This window comes from Loxodonta africana, chromosome 19 (assembly GCF_030014295.1).
Source record: "Loxodonta africana isolate mLoxAfr1 chromosome 19, mLoxAfr1.hap2, whole genome shotgun sequence".
NCBI lineage: Eukaryota > Metazoa > Chordata > Mammalia > Proboscidea > Elephantidae > Loxodonta > Loxodonta africana.
This window is the reverse complement of record NC_087360.1, coordinates 52,326,128-52,340,585: the sequence shown is the minus strand read 5'-3', so window position 1 is coordinate 52,340,585 and position 14,458 is coordinate 52,326,128. Positions and strand designations below refer to the sequence as shown.

Here is a 14,458-nt window from a genome sequence, read left to right as displayed (position 1 = left end):
ATGAGTATTTTCTGTTTTATATTTTGTAGATTAATTTTTAATGGTTACATAGTAGTCCTGTCTATCATCTTTTATTTAACCAATCCCCTGCTATTGGATATTGGATTTGTTCCAACTCATTGCTTTTAAAAACCCTACAGTTTTGAAAGTTCTAAAAGATAAATCTTCGCATGTTCCGTCAACAACCAGTACTTGTTACATGCCTGATAATGTGCCAGCCACTGCCTGAGGTACTGAGGATCCATTAGAGAATGCAGAAAAAAAGTCCTTTCTCTCTCAGTAAGCTCATGTTGTAGTGGGTTGGTGCGGGGCTGGAGGACAACAAACAACATAGATATAAGTCAGATGGTGATACATGCTATGGGAGAAAGTAAAGCAATGTAAGATGATCAAGAATAACATTTTCTGAACTATTTCCATAGGATAAATTTCTAGGAATTGAATATCTGGGTCAATTTGTACTTAAAATTTTAGGTCTGATGCGAATAGGTTCTAGAAAAATTGTACCAGTTTACATTTTGTGTGTGTGGTGCTCAGTTTACGGTGCTCTCTCCAATATTGTTTATTATAATTGTTATAGGCCAGTATTTTCTAAATTCTAATTTGTATTTTTATGATGAGCATTTTTTTTTTTTTTGTATTTATTGGGCATTTTTATTTTTCTTTTGTGAATTGTCCATTCATATCTTTTGCCCATTTTTCTGCTGGATTCTAGGAATCTTTATTTAGCAACATTTTGTTGTATATATAACCATATACATTTTTTCTAGTGTGTTGTGAGAAGTTTGATTTTAAAGGTAGATCCTAACTTGTCTAGAAATGCAGAAGATTCTAGAAAGATGGTGGTGCCTGAGCACAAACCTCTGTCTGATTTTCTCCAAGCTCTCTGCTAAGGTGATCCACTCAGCTGTTAGAACAAGCCATCTACATAGTGGAGAAAGTTTATCTTACTTTGGGAATCAAGAGATGCCCCTGTGAGCTCCCCAAATTCCATACTTATTATTCCCTACCTTCAGTACAGAGCAGCAGTCTTATCTCATCATTGTAATCAATGTTGAATTTTCTTGCCTAAATGGAACTTCTTTCTTTTCCCCCTTGTTCAGTAAATTGAGAAGCTCAAAGTGACTAGGTGATTAGCGTAACTTTAAGTTTAGTAGAACAGTTACAGTGAAGGTACAGAGCAGACGGAGCATAGCTTGTGAGTACCTTCATTTATGGACTAGGAAATCACTACAAGATCACTGCAGTTATTCTTGAGGAAATAGGGCAGTCAAATGAAAATTAAAACAAAATAAGGAATTTAAGTTAGGGAAAGATGAAACATGTAAGAAATCAATTGAGTAAGATTTACAGTCAGATCTAACTGGAAATCGAAATGATTGTAAACTCTATTACATATATTAAGGAAGAAATCTTGATTATCAGAAGGATATGCTTATAAAAGTATACCCAGAATTGTATATGGGAATATTTATTCAAGTATTTTCTGTAATTACAAAAGATTCAAAACAATCTAAATGTCCCTCAGGGGGGTGCTAGGTCAATCAGTTATGGTATACCCATATGATAGATACTTTTTCCTCTACCTGAAGTATTATTTCCTTTTATGCATGCCTCCTTTCTCTCTTCCTCTTCTAGTTAACTCCTCTTCAGGTTCTTGTTACTTGTAGCCTCCCTGACTAGATTCAAAACCCTGTTCTGCTCTCATATCCCATCTACCTCTCCTTGATATTCATTAGGGTTGCAATTTTATATTTATTTATATATCGTTGCATGATTAATATATTTAACTCCCACTCACCTGTAAACTCTCAGAGTGCTGGGACAGCATTAATTTTTTGCTCACCATTATAGCCCTAAAGCCAAGTATAGTGCAGTGAACACAGTAGGTATTTGTTGAATTAGGTTTAATTGAATTTATGGAGTATAAGTTTTTTAAAGAAAAGAATGAAGTAGGGCTGTAGGGGCTGATAGGAAAAATCTCTTAGTCAAGTGAACAGAATTATCTAATTTCCATTTTTAAACCATGCGTGTATGTACCCTGATACATACATTTTTTTTTTCCTGAAAGGAAATGAATAAGGGTCTTTTAGTTAAGATGTTGAATTGAACACACTTCTAATTCCATTTCCTCTTGAAATCACACTAAAACCACAATGAAATAAATTTTTAAATGATATAAACTAAGGATTTTCACTTCAGTAATGACAGACTTTAAAAAAAAAATTTTTTTTTTTTTTTAATGACAGACTAGATAGTTTGGATCAACCCTGATTCTTAAGACAACTGGAAAAGCTAGATGAAAAAATTTAAGTGTGCTTTGATGGCATCGAAGAGCTAACAAGATTGTGAAGAATTGCCAGATGGAGACCCAATATTTGGGAACATTTGTCTCCTCAGGGCATTTACGAATTTCAAAAGATGGGGCTAAGAGATTGAGCAGCCCTGTTAATAGCCTTATATGGCTAATCTAAAATAGTTGGAATTTGAGGCTTGCCAAGGATGATGTAAGTGCTAGTAAGTTTCTGCAGATTGGTTTGGAACTCCCAAAGGTTGCATCTACATAAGAGTTAGGGTAAGCTGGAAATATAAAAACCCTTAAAGAGACTAGAGCCTACCTTCAAATTATTTCAGACCCCAAAATTGAAACAGGATGGTCACAGACACCTGGAAAAAACAAACCTCTCTAGACTTAAGATAACATCATGTAGGATCTCAAATTATTTCTACACATGGTCTTTCAAATATATCTTGCTCACAACAAAAAATAATTAGGCACGTGAGGAGACATAACACATGAATGAGAACCAGCAGAAACAGCAAAAAATAAAAACTCCCCTCCCCCAGTTCTTTAGACATTGGCATTATCAAGCCAACCTTGAAAATAACTATGCTATAAAAAATTACACCCAAGAGACAGAAAGGGCCACACGAACCAGAGACCTACATCATCCTGAGACCAGAAGAACTAGTTGCTGCCCGGCCACAATTGATGACTGCCCTGACAGGGAGCACAACAGAGAACTCCTGAGGGAGCAGGAGATCAGTGGGATACAGACCCCAAATTCTCATAAAAAGACCATACTTAATGGTCTGACTGAGACTAGAGGAATCCCGGCGGCAATGCTCCCCAGACCTTCTGTTGGCACAGGACAGGAACCATCCCCGAAGACAACTCATCAGACATGAAAGGGACTGGTCAGTGGGGGGGGAGAGAGATGCTGATGAACAGTGAGCTAATTAAATCAGGTGGACACTTGAGAGTGTGTTGGCAACTCTTGTCTGGAGGGGGGATGGGAGGATAGAGAGAGAGGGAAGCTGGCAAAACTGTCACGAAAGGAGAGACTGAAAGGGCTGACTCAATAGGGGGAGAGCAAGTGGGAGTAGGGAGTAAGATGTATGTAAACTTATATGTGACACTGATTGGATTTGTAAATGTTCACTTGAAGCTTAATAAAAGTTAATTTAAAAAAATTACAAAAAAAAAAACTATGTTTACTGTCATCAAGGACATAAAAGATTAGATTGAGAATGTTGGCAGAGAACTGTGAACTATAAAAGGAGATGTAGCAGATTTGGTAAAGCACCAAAAAGAAAGTTCTAGAACTGGAAAATAAATTAAGAATGCCACAGATGAATTTAACAACAGATTCAATAAAGCTAAAGTGAGAATAAGTGAACTGGAAAATAAATCAGAAGAAACTGTATAGAACAAAGCATGAAGAGAAAAAAGGAAAATACAAAAAAAAAAAAAGTATAAAGGACATAGAGGATATATTGAATAGGCCTAGCATATGTGTTTGAGTCCCAGAGAAGAGGAGAGAGAGAATGGGGTAGAAGCAATATTTGAAAAGATAGTGGATGGGAATTTTCCAGAATTGATAGAATATTAACCCACAGATTGAAGAAGCCCTGTAAACCCAATCAGCATAATACAAAGAAAACAATACCTAAACACATCATAGTAAAAGTGCTTAAAATCAAAGACAAAAAAATCTTAAAGCAGCCAGAAGAAAAAAAAAAAAAAGATTACCTTCAAAAAAGCACAATTAAACGGACAACAGATACTTCTTGGAAACCATGGAAGCCAGGAAACAATGGAATAACATATTCAAAGCCCTGAAAGGAATTAACTGCTAACATAGAATTCAATACCCAGAAAAAATACCTTTGAAGAATAAAGGTGAAATCAGATTTTCAGACATTCTCCCCCTTTTTAAAAACTTTACTAAGAGAGTTAATTACCAGGAGATCCAAACTAAATGAAATTTGAAAGGATGTTGTTAACGTAGAAAGAAAATGCCAGATGGAAGCTTGGAAATTCAGGAAGAAGTAAAGAGTAAAAATAGTAGAAAATATGTTGGCAAATTAAATAAATGTAGAATTTTTTAAACAATAATAATAATGTTTTATTGGATTTAAAATACAGAGTTATGAAAATAATAGTTGGCAGTGGAATAAATGGAGTTAAAAGTGCTGAGGGCCGTACATTATCTGGGAAGAGGATAAAAGCACCTGTTAACATTATACTTTGATAAGTAAGAAATGCATATTGTAATCTCTGGGATAACCTATAAGAAAATAGTTGTTGCTTTGTTGCTTTAAGCATATAACTTTTAAGTTTTAAAAAAGATTGAGTGATAAAAACTAACTTAGCAGAAGGCAAGAAAGGAGAAAAGAACATATAACATTAGGGCAAATAGAATATATCAGCAATTTTATTAAATATAAATGGATAAAAGACAGATTGAAGATAGGATCAGAAGAAACTTTATCATATTTTATAAAAGATCTAAAACATAAGGCTACAGAAAGTTTCAAAGTAAGGACAGGAATAAATATACAATGTAAGTACTAAAGAAAGAAGAGCTGATATAGATAGATTAATATTACATGAAGTAGACTCTAAAACAAAAATAAGATATAACAGTTTTAAATTTGTATGCAATTAATATCATGGTTTCTTAATATAGAAAGCAAAAGTTAACAGCAGTACAATGAGAAATAGAAATATCTGCAATCAGAGTGAAAGAATTAACAAATATCTCTCAGTAACTGATAGAATAAGCAAACAAATAAGATAAGGAAGGTTGTAGGAAATTAGAACAACACAATTAATGAACTTAATGAACATATAAAGAACACTGCACCCAACAACTGTGGAATATACATGCTTTTCGAGTACATGTGACCATTTAAAAAAATTGGCCATATACATAATAAAATCTATTAAGAAAACACTCTGGATCCCGCTTTGGAGAGTGGCGTCTAGGGTCTTAAACGCTAGCACGCAGGCATCTAGGATGCATCAATTGGTCTCGACCCACCTGGGGCAAAGGTGAAGAACACCAAAGACACAAGGTAATTATGAGCCCAAGAGACAGAAAGGGCCATATAAACCAGAGACTACATCAGCCCGAGTCCAGAAGAACTAGATGGTGCCCAGCTACAACCAATGACTGCCCTGTCAGGGAACACAGCAGAGAACCCCTGAGGGAGCAGGAGAGCAAGGGGATGCAGACCTAAAATTCTTGTAAAAAGACCAGACTTAATGGTCTGACTGAGACTAGAAGGACCCCAGAGGTCATGGTCCCCAGACCTCTTAGCCCAAGGCAGGAACCATTCTTATAAGCCAACTCTTTAGGCAGGAATTGGACTGGACTATGGGATAGAAAATGATACTGGTGAGGAGTGAGCTTCTCGGATCAAGTAGACACATGAGACTACGTGGGCAGCTGCTGTCTGGATGGGAGATGAGAGGGCAGAGCGGCTCAGAAGCTGGCCGAATGGACACAAAAATGGAGAGTGGAGAGGAGTGTGCTGTCTCATTACGGGGAGAGCAACTAGGAGTATATAGCAAGGTGTATATAGATTTTTGTTTGAGAGACTGACTTGATTTATAAACTTTCACTTAAAGCACAATAAAAATTAAAAAAAAAAATTGGCCATATACTGGATTAAAGGCAACTCTCAGTGTATTAAAACCGTAAGGACTATGTGTTCTCTAATCATATGCACATGCAGTTAAGATATAAATGGATAATAAAAAGATAACTAGAACACCCCTCTATGTAAAGAAATGTTAAAATGTATTTAATAACCCATGGACCAAATAACAAGTCACAATGAAAATTAGAAAACATTTTGAACTGAATATAAATTAAAAGTAGTACATATTAAAACTTCTGGGATGCATCTAAAGCCCTGCTTAGAGAAAAAATTAGAGCCTTAAATGCGTGTATATTGGAAAAGAAAGGTAGAAAATGAGCATACATCTCAAGAAGTTAGCAAAAGGCTGGCTAGCACATTAAACCTAAAGAAAGTAAAAGTAATAATATAAAAAATTATGAGCAGTATTAACAAAACAGAAAACAAAATACAGTACATAGGAGCAGCAAAACCAAAAAACGCTCTTTTGAAAAAACTAAAATTGGTAAACCCCTGGTAAGACTGATCAAGAAAAAAAGAGAAGAAAAAGATAATCAATGCCAGTACTGAAAAGGTTACATCACTACAGTTCCTATGGACATTAAGAAAATAACAAGGAAATAAATTTACACCAGTAAATTTTAAAACTTAGATAACATGGATAGATTCCTTGAAAAATATACCTTATCCAAACTAACACAATATAGAAAATCTTGACAATCCTGTACCTACCAGGAAATAGGAGCTGTAATTTAAAACTGTCCTAAAAAGAAAAAGCCAGGTAGAGATAGCCTCACCAACGAATTCCGCCAAACATTTAAGAAATAACACTAATTTTATACAAACTCTTCCTGGGAATAAAAAAGACGAAATGCTCCTGAATTCATTAAGTGAGGCCCATATAACTATGATATTAAAACCTGACAAGGACATTAACATAGATGCAATGATCCTAAATAAAATATCAGCAAGCTGAAACTCATAATAAAAAGAATAATATCTCCCAACCAATTTGGGTCTATTCCAAAAACACTATAAATTTAACATTCAAAAGTCAATCAGTACACACTAATGTAAAATGTTAACAATAGAGGAAACTGTGTGTGGGTTATATGGGAATTCTGTACTATCTTCACACCTTTTCTGTAAATCTAAAACTATTCTCCACCACTTGTCTGTCAGTTTGTCATACTGGGTGACTTAAGTATTGCTGTGATGCTGGAAGCATCAATACAGATGGTACTGAAGGAAGAATTACAACCTGCACTGAAGGCATTGACAAAAAACAAGACTCCAGGAATTGACAGAATATCAGTTGAGATATTTCAACAAATGGATGCAGCACTGGAAGCACTCACTCGTCTATGCCAAGAAATTTAGAAGACACCTACCTGGCCAACCGACTGGAAGAGATGCGTATTGTGCCCATTCCAAAGAAAGGCGATCCAACAGAATGTGGAAATTGAACTATATCATTAATATCATATGCAAGTAAAATTTTGCTGAAGGTCATTCAAAAATAGTTGCAGCAGTACATCGACAGGGAACTGCCAGAAATTCAAGCCAGATTCAGGAGAGGATATCATTGCTGATGTCAGATGCATCTTGGCTGAAAGCAGAGAATACCAGAAAGATGTTTACCTGTGTTTTATTGACTGTGCAAAGGCATTCGATTTATGCGGATGATAACAAATTATGGATAACATTGCAAAGAATGGGAATTCCAGAACACTTAATTATACTCACATGGAACCAAGAGGCAGTTGTTCGAACAAAGCAAAGGGGTACTGCATGTTTTAAAATCAGAAAAGGTGTGCATCAGTGTTGGATCTTTTCACCATACTTATTCAGTCTGTATGCTGAGCAAATAATCTGAGAAGCTAGACTATATGAAGAAGACTGTGGCATCAGGATTGGTGGAAGACTCATTAACAACCTGTGATATGCAGCTGACACAACCTTGCTTGCTGAAAATGAAGAGGACTTAAAGCACTTACTGATAAAGATAAAAGACTGCAGGCTTCAGTATAGATTTAACCTCAACATAAAGAAGTCAGAAATCCTCACAACTGGACCATGATAAATGAAGAAAATATTGAAGTTGTCAGGGATTTCATTTTACTTGGATCCACAATTAACACCCATGGAAACAGCAGTCTAGAAATCAAATGATGGATTGTGTTGGGCAAATATGCTGCAAAAGACCTCTTTAAAGTGTTAAAAAGAAGGATGTTACCTTGAAGACTAAGGTGTGCCTGACCCAAGCCATGGTATTTCGGTCGCCTCATATGCATGCAAAAGGTGGACAATGGATAAGGAAGACTGAAGAAGAATTGATGCCTTTGAATTATGGCTTTGGCAAAGAATATTGAATATACCATGGACTACCAGAAGGATGAACAAATCTGTTTTGGAAGAAGTACAGCCAAGGATGCTCCTTAGAAGCAAAGATGACGAGACGTCGTCTCACGTACTTTGGATATGTTATCAGGAGGGACCAGTCCTTGGAGAAGCACATCATGCTTGGTAGAGGGTTGGTAAAAAAAAAAAAAAAATGAACCCTCAGTGAGATGAATTGACTCAACGGCTGCAACAATGGGCTCAAACATAGCAATGATTGTGAGGACGCTGCAAGAACAAGCAGTGTTTTGTTCTGTTGTACATAGGGTCTCTGTAAATTGGAACCAATTTGACAGCACCTAACAACAACAACAAAACTATTCTAAAATAAAAATGTTACTTTAAAAAAATCAGTTTAGCTAGCAAGCAACCATCTAAGATGCATACATTGGTCTCAACCCACCTGAAGCAAAAGAGAAGAACAACAAAGACACAAGGTGAATATGAGCCCAGGAGACAGAAAGGGCCACATAAACCAGAGACTCCATCAGCCTGAGACCTGAAGAACTAGATGGTGCCCAGCTACCGCCAATGACTGCCCTGACAGGGAACACAACAGAGAATCCCTGATGGAGCAGGAGTACAGTGGGATGCAGATCTCAAATTCTCGTAAAAAGACCAGGCTTAACGGTCTGACTGAGACTGGAGGGACCCTGACCGTCATGGTCCCTGGACCCTTTGACGCCCAAGATTGGAACCATTTCCAAAACCAACTCTACAGAGAGAGATTGGCCTGGACTATAAGACAGACAATGATGCTGGTGAGGAGTGAACTTAGTGGCTCAAGTAGATTCATGAGACTATGTGGGCGACTCCTGTCTGGTGGCAAGATGAGAAGGAAGAGGGGGACAGGAGCTGGTTGAATGGACACAGGGAATACAGTGTGGAGGGGAGGAATATGCTGTTTCATTAAGGGGAGAGCAGCTGGGGGTGCATGGCGGGGTTTGTATGGCTTTTTGTATGAGAGACTGACTTGATTTGTAAAGTTTCACCTAAAGCACAATAAATAATTTTTTTTAATCAGTTTAATTCACTGCGTAAACAGAATAAAGGGAGAGAGATCATATTTCAGTAGATGCTGAAGCACCATTAGATAAAATTCATCTTTCGTTCACAGTAGATCTCTTAACAAACTAGATTTAGAAAGAAATTTCTTTAATCTGACAGAGTATCTATACACATTTATGACATATATGTCAGAGTATCATGTAGCAAACATTTATGAAATGTTAAGACGTTTTCCTTAGTGATGATTGGGAACCAGAGAAGGATGCCTGCTATCTCATAGCCAATACAATAAAACAAGAAAAAGTAATACAAGATATAAAGATTGGAAAGGAAGAAACAAAACTATCACTATTTATAGATTATATGAATATATACAAAGAAAATTTAAAAGAATCTATAGATAAATTATTAGAATCAATGAGTCCATGTTACAGAGCTGCTGGATACAGTCAATAATCAAAACTCTTGTATTTCTGTTTATCAGCAACAAAATGGAATTTTTGAAAAGATGTCATTTATAATATCATACCTATCAGTAAACTGACAAGTGATGTGTGATGCCTCTAAGCAACAAATAATAAAACATTATTAGAGAAATTAAAACAGATCTAAATAAATGGAAAGAAATATGTTCATGGATTATAGGAATCTCAATATTGTAAAGATGCAGATTTTTCCCAGATTAATCTGTAGATTCAATGCAAAGTCAGTCAGATCTTAACAGGCTTTTTTCTTTTTTTAAAACTTGACCATCTGGCCCTAAAATGTGTATGGAAATGCAAATGATTGATTCTAAAATTAATATTGAAAAAGTTTAACTCTTAAAGAAGGATAAGGTGTTAAGGTTTGGCTCTATAAAATGTCATGATTTACTATAAAGCTAGAGTAATTAGACTTACTGGTGCAAGAACAGACAAGCAGGCCAATGAAACAGAATTGAGAATCTGGAAATAGATCCACACATATACGGACGCTTAATTTATGGCAAAGGTGGCACTGCAGAACAGTAGGAAAATGATGGCGTTTTCAATAAATGGTTTGGGGATATCTATTTGAGAAAATAAAAACCTCAACCCTATTAAATTAAAAGTTAAATTGCAGGCAGACTTGTAGATTCAAACATGAAAGGCAAAACAATAAAGCATCTAGGCAATAATTTAGTGTGTCTTCATGACCTTGGGGTAGAAGAAAATTTCTTAAACAGAACACAAAAAGTACTGACCATACTGGAAACTAATAATAAATTGGACTACGTTAGAAGAAAGAACTTGTGTTTATCAAAAGACTCTCTTAAGGGTGTAGAAAGATGAGTGGAGTGGATGTTTGCAACATAACCAACAAAGGCTCATTTGCAGTATATTTACAGAACTACAGATCATTAAGATGAGACTTGCACAGGCACGGAAAAGAAGATACCCAAATGGCCAACAAAAATATGAAAAGATATTAAAATACATTGGTAATCATGGGCATCCAATTAAAACCACAATGGAATTATACTACCCACCCACCAGATTGGCTAAAATTAAAGATGGTTAATACAGAGTATCAGCCAGGATATGGAGCAGCAGAAGTGTAAATTGATGAAACCACTTGATTAGATAATGCTAAACTGTTATCCAAAGTTGAGCATAGACATACCCTGTAACTCGGCATTCTAATCTTAGGAGTATACTTAATAGAAATATGTGCACATGTGCAACCAAGAGAGATGTACAGGAGTATTCATAGCAGCCTAGTTCATAATAGCCAAAAATTGAAATCAGTCCAAATGGCCATTGACAGTAAAAAAGATACTGGTGTTATATTCATATAGTGGAATAGTATACAGTAGGGGGAAATGAATGAACTATAGCAGTAGGGAACATTTGGATGAAGCTTACAAACATAATGTTGAGGAAAAGAAGCCAGACCCCTCCCCCCAAGATACATACTTGATTGTTCCAATTATATAAAGTTCAAAAACACTGAAAACTGCAGGGTTTATGGATGCATGTATACATAGTAAAAAAATGATTTCAGTAAGAGTCAAGAGAATGATTTACTTTGGGGGAGGGAGGCTATAATTATTAGGAGGGTCCCAAGTGGGACTTTTAGGATGCTGGTAATGACCTGACCCAAGTGATGGTTATATGTGCATTTACTTTTTAATAAATCATTGAGTTATACCTTTGTGCATTATTCTGTATGTTTATTATACTTCACACTAGAAAGGGTTAAAAAAAAGTTATAAACCTACAAAAACAAATTTTCATAGGAATTTTTGGGAGCTAAACAAACTAGTTTTACTAATTTAGCTGACTGAGGAAAGCTAAAGCCCGATTTGGCAATGTGGAATGCTGAGATATAACCCAGTGTCCTCCACAGAATCCTCAAAAGGCAAAGAATGGACGGCACCAATTGCTATGATTGGGGTCTGATGGGGGCAGTGAGCTGAAATAAGAAGACTGGGTGAAAGCCATTTGAAAGACAGCTGAAGTTCTAGTTGCCACTGGGCAATTGTCTTTTCCTCAGGTCTGGAGAGTAATATCTAATATATGTAAAACCAAATGGTTTCTGAACGGGAGATACAAATGAAGGTTTCAATACCTTACTAAAAACAGGTGAATTAAGTGACCATATGTGCACTCATTACTGATATCAAGAATTCCCTAATAATGGCCCACCCTAATCACTCTGTGTAAAGCTTAAAGTCAACACCCTCCACCCACCAACTCAAAAAGATCCTTAGTCCCTCAGTCTTAATCATGAGCAAACACCAAGACTTATCAGATACTTAAGGAACGTCTCTGTGAGAGAAAAAAAACAGCAAAAAGCAACTTAAGTGAACTGGAATTCTGAGGGAAATATAAAACTTAAATAAGGAAAAACTATAATATCCTCAGAAAGATAATAGAAGATATAGAATCCTTTAAACTAAAACATACTGCTATTTTAAAAAGGAACATTCAGAAAAGCAGAAAGCTCTTGAAAATTAAAAAATTGCAGAAATAAAAAACTCAATAGCCTTTTGAAAGATAAAGTTAATGGCATCTCCCAGAAAGTAGAACAAACAGGGATAGAAAATAGGAGAATAAAGATGCTTAGAGGATCAATCCAGGACGTCTAACATCTGAATAGTAGAAGTTCTTAAAAGAGAGTAGAGAGGAAATGAAGGGAAGGAAATCATTCAAGAAAAATTCTTAGAATTAAGGGACATGAAGTCCCTTAGAACTAAGAGAGATGAAGGATCCACCACCTAGAGGAAAACAGACCCACACCAAGGCATAACAGTGTTACAGTACAGAATATGAAGGTTAAGAAAGCTTACTGGGTGAGAGGAGAACCGGTTATATATAAAAGATTGAGAGCTGGAAACAAGTCAGTGGAGCAATGTCTTCAAAATCCTGAAGAAAAAATTTTCTCCGGTAAGAATTCCAGTCAGCCAAACCATCAAAGCCCTGTTGAGACTGGCAAGATCTCAATAAAAATTACCTCCTATGTACCCTTTCTCAAAAACCCACTGGAAAATGTGTTTCACCAAAATCAGAGAAACCAAGCAAGATGAAACAAGAGATCTAGCACAGGAGAGATGAAGGGAAATCCCAGGAGGATGGTGAATGTCGAGCCGTAAATGACAGCTGTGCACCACGTGTAGAGGAAAACAAGTCCAGATTTGAGGAATATAACCTCAAGAGACAAGACATTCTAAGGAAAATCATATCTAAAATCGCTGATAATGTTGTACAGTCTTCTTAATCTGAGGACGAAATGCCCAGTTGAACGTCTCCTGATTCGTATCTGTACTCATCTTGATCATGTACTGATAATGTTTCTCATTTCCCCTTCATTCCCTGCTGCTTGGATCAACTGTGATATTTATTTCACCCCATGAAAGGATTCTGCCTTGATAAACTTCTGAGAACAGGAGGTAGAGCAGGGTGAGCTGGAAGCAGAAAGTATACAGTACTCTTTTTCCTCTGAGCGGATTCCTGCCAGATGTCTGCTTCCCAGACTTTACTCAGGACCTTGCTTACTGACTTCTCCATGAGAGGCCCTTAAAACACTGTGAAGCTGAAGCCAGATTATCCTATTAACCTGCTTCTGTAAATCCTCATCTATTAATGGCAGTATTGCCCTTTCATCATCCAGCTAAGTTTGCCTTGGCTACTTCCTTTGTTTTTTTCTAAAACAACAATTAACGTTTGGCAGTACATTTCATAATTGAAAAGAACTATAAAGAAAAGCAAGAAAATGATGAACGCAAAAGAAGTATGTTACTGGGGGAGGGAGGTTAGATTGGACCATCATTTTGCAAACACCATAGTAAATATTGATTGAAGTAAGAATCATCAATGGATGTTTAATCTGGTGGGGAAATTGTGATCAGAAGCAGGATATTTACATACGGTCTTAGAGCGTCTACCCACAGGTTGCTTATTAGCCTCAAAGAGAAAAAAAAATAGTAACTATACAGTGTAGAAACTAAACACCTTGACTAGGTGATTAAAATTAACCACCACCAAGGGACAGGTGCACGTCAGGTACCTCCTGATACAATGCCCTGAGAAGGACATGTCACTTATGTAGTATTCCAACCAGGGATGCATAACTTAAATCTAATCATGAGAAAACATCAAAGAAATCCCAAAGGAGAAACGTCCTGTTAAACAAAAAGACAGGGAATGGAGGGACTGTATTATTCAAAAATGTCCATGCCATAAAAGACAAAAAACAGTCTAAAGAACTGGAAACTAAAGAGATGTGACAGCTAATTACAATACGTGACCCTAGACCGGATCCTGTGCTGGAAAGAAGAGTATAAGGTAGAAAGGAGTTTATTGGGTCAGTTGACAAGACTGGAATCGAGACAGTAGATTAGATAAAGGTATCATATCAATATTAAATTTAAGGAGGTTGATACCTGTACTGTAGTTACATGAGAACCACACACTATGTTATGTGGTGGTACTGGCAGTGAGAATACACACGGATGTATTCAGGGATAAAGGGCCACAGTGCGTGCAACTAACTCTCATATGTTTCAGGGAAAGAAATAATATGAATAATATAGAGAGAGATCAAGTAGATGAATTTTAGATAAAGAATATATAGTTCTTTGTACTAATCTTTTAACTTTTCT

General features: G+C 36.3%; 1 protein-coding gene across 3 annotated transcripts in view; it reads left to right on the top strand.

Moving 5' to 3' along the window:
- Window positions 1-14,458, top strand: part of PPP3CC (protein phosphatase 3 catalytic subunit gamma) — a 118,881-nt gene that overhangs the window by 88,589 nt on the left and 15,834 nt on the right. The gene's annotated exons all lie outside the window — the stretch shown is intronic.